The following is a 3,347-nucleotide window of genomic DNA, read 5'->3' on the forward strand; positions in this document are numbered from 1 at the left end:
ACTCAAACACAGGAAGGTCTGGCTGCAAAATCCAAGCTCTTCCCAGAGTTCGTAGGGATATTCTATGATTCCAAATTGAGCAATTCGTTTGACAGCTATCCTTCAAGAGGCAATGATTCTACAGCCATACAGCAGAAATCAACACAACATTGTAAATCAACTTTACCTCAATCAAATAAATTTTTAAAAAGAAAATAGAGTGGTGCGGCCGGCGGGCGGCGATGGCGGCCGTACGGGGCCTGCGAGCGTCGGTGAAGGCCGAGGTCCCGGCGGGGCCGGCCTAGGGGCCCCCGTGGCCAGAAGCGGAGTCAGGTTTGGACCGCGGCGAGCCCTAGCCCATGGAGGTGGAGGAGGGCGAGCTGGAGGTCGTGCCGGTTCGGCGCTCGCTGAAGGAGCTGATCCCGGACACAAGCAGAAGATATGAAAACAAGGCTGGCAGCTTCATCGCTGGAATCGATGTCACCTCCAGGGAAGCAATTGAAAAGAAAGAGCAGCGAGCCAAGCGCTTCCATTTTCGATCAGAAGTAAATCTTGCCCAAAGAAATGTAGCCTTGGACCGAGACATGATGAAGAAAGCAATCCCCAAAATGAGACTGGAGACAGTCTACATGTGCGGCGTAGATGACATGAGTACCCGGGATGCCTTTTCCTATTTTAAAGAATATCCTCCGGCCCACATTGAGTGGTTGGATGATACCTCCTGTCACGTGGTTTGGTTGGATGAAATGACAGCCACACGAGCCCTTATCAATATGAGTTCCCTGCCAGCCCTGGATAAGATAAGAAGCAGGGACGCCAGTGAGGACAAGTCATCTGAGAAAAGTAACAAAGACAAAGCAGGAAGACAGTTCCGATGACGATGAGGGTGAAGAAGGAGAAGTTGAAGGTGAGAACTCAGGTGATGTAGAGTTGGTCCCCTTGTCTCAGGTAGAAGAAGCGCCTCTGCTAAGAAACAATCTGCGTCCAGCTAACAAACTTGCTAAAGGAAATAGGTTATTCATGAGATTTGCTACAAAAGATGACAAAAAGGAGCTTGGAGCAGCGAGGAGAAGTCAGTATTACATGAAATATGGGAATCCAAATTACGGAGGCATGAAAGGAATTCCTAGTAATTCTTGGAAGCGAAGACACCATTCCCGTCGCATTCAGCGGGATGGAATCAAGAAGAGAGCCCTGCCTGGGGACGACGTTGGCTTGACAGCCTACGAACACCGACTTTCCGGACTAGTGAGTGTTCCTGAGGAAGCCACGGAAGAGGAGGAGGAGGAGGACCAGGACATGGATGCCGATGACGGGGCGGTGGTGGAGAACCACGAGGAGCTCCCAGCCCTCAAGCAGACCCGGGCGCGGAGCACCTCTAGGCGGTCCAGTGCCAGCAGCTCAGACTCGGATGAAATGGACTGTGATCTCGAACTGAAAATGAGTTCCACTCCTTCACCAAAGAAGAGCATGAAAATGACGATGTGTGCTGATGAAGTGGAATCTCAGTTGAAAAATATCAGGAACTCCATGAGGGCAGATACTCTGTCTACAAGCAATATAAAAAACCGAACTGGTAACAAATTAACACCTGAGAAACTTGCAGATGTCCGACATTTGTTAGATGAAAAACATTAACACGCACGTCCACGGCCACCTGGCAGCAGTACTAAAACAGATACACGCCAGCGATTAGGAAAAAGACCACATTCCCTGGAAAAGCCTTTTAGTAGTAACCCAGTCGTTCGGAGAGAGCCCTTTTCTGATGTACATAGTAGGCTAGGTTTTCCCAGGCAAGATGTTAAAGGCCTCTACTCTGATACTCGGGAGAAGAAATCAGGTAGTTTATGGACTCGCTTAGGATCTGCACCCAAGACCAAAGAAAAGAACGCGAAGAAAGTGGATCACAGGGCGCCCGGCACAGAGGAAGATGACTCCGAGCTGCAAAGGGCATGGGGGGCTCTGACTAAGGAGAAAGAACAGTCTCGCCAGAAGAAGAGCTGCTGTTACCAGCACCCTTTTCCCAAGAAAAGTCAATTCCCAGGTGCTTTTTGGACAGCCTTCGAGGGGGAAGATGAGGGAAGCTGCCAGCTCACCCTTCCAGGATCCTAGTGTGGGGGCCGAATCTCACGGACCTGACCTCAGAGTTGCACCCGTGCCGCCCAGGTAGATAAGAGCCGCAGCGTCTATCACCCTTCGTTCCTCCCTGGGGATTTCTGTTAGGGGCACTTGTTAGCGATCAGCTTGAAGTGAAGATCAAGTTCAGTGCTGTGGGATTTTTAGGAACAAAAAACTGTGATTTGGGGATCTGAGGTGGATTTTTGTGCTAGGGGTGGGGTCATGGGTTAATGTTGAACAATTTTTAAATCTGTATTATGTTTAAAGAATATTAATGATTTTAAAGTTTAAATTTTTAATTTTTATATGTGAAAATATTTCCTGTTGGCTACGAGGGAAGCTCCAGTGGTGTCTTCTTATGTGCTGTTAAATATATATTATATACTTTGGAAGAAGGCAACGAGGGGAGCCTCATTATTTTTAAATGATCCCAACTGTACAGACTGTCTGTTGTACATAGAGTTTAACTTGCTTTTTGGCCGCTGTAGGGAAAAAAACCCATCCACCTGAGATGGGAACCTGTCATTTATGATCACTTCAGAAGTGATACACTGATATTTATTCTCTCCATCTCCAAGTTCTGACACCTGAATACTTCTTCAAAACTGGCAAATAAGACAATAGTTATAGAAATGTTAGTTCGTTTATTTCTAAACTCCTTTCAGATTATTTTACCATGAGAAAGTGGTAGATGATTTTGTCTTCCTGTTGATTTTTATTGTGAAGTATTTAATGTTGTATTCCTCTGCAGGCTTAAAAATAGTGCTTTACTTCAATTCAGTAGAGCCTAGGAGTTAAAGAGAATAAAGCCTGTGTTGCTTGTGTGATGCCACAACCCCTCACCTGTCTGGAATGTTCAGCACCCAGTGCAGCTCAGGGCTCTAGAGATCTTTGCTCGTGCCTGAGCTAATGGTCACACGATTAGTTGATTGCAGTGTGGTGCTATGGAGGGCGGAACGAACGCTTTGTTTAATAAAGAAAGGCAGGGAGACTTGAGAGTTGCAACAAGAAAAAAAAAAGAAAATAATAACTGTTAACCTCAAAAAAAAGAGGCAGTGATCTGAAGAGGTACCTAATTATGTTACATCTGGATTGGAAGTGTGAAGAGGTGAAGTTTGGGGAAGAAGCACATTCAGAAATAGGATAATCAGACAAGTTGGGTGATGAGAACTCAAGGATAAGTAAATCCTTACCGCAGTCTTGTAGAAAGAAGCTATCTAGCTAGCAGTGGTCGATATCCTTTCTTAAAT

General features: G+C 46.2%; 1 pseudogene; it reads left to right on the forward strand.

Annotated features, from left to right (window-relative positions):
- Positions 1-221: 221 nt before the first annotated feature.
- LOC131759897 (nuclear cap-binding protein subunit 3 pseudogene) lies at positions 222-2,092 on the forward strand (annotated as a pseudogene).
- The last annotated feature ends 1,255 nt before the right edge of the window (positions 2,093-3,347 follow it).

The sequence above is a fragment of the Kogia breviceps genome, chromosome 7 (assembly GCF_026419965.1).
Source record: "Kogia breviceps isolate mKogBre1 chromosome 7, mKogBre1 haplotype 1, whole genome shotgun sequence".
NCBI classification, from domain to species: Eukaryota; Metazoa; Chordata; class Mammalia; order Artiodactyla; family Physeteridae; genus Kogia; species Kogia breviceps.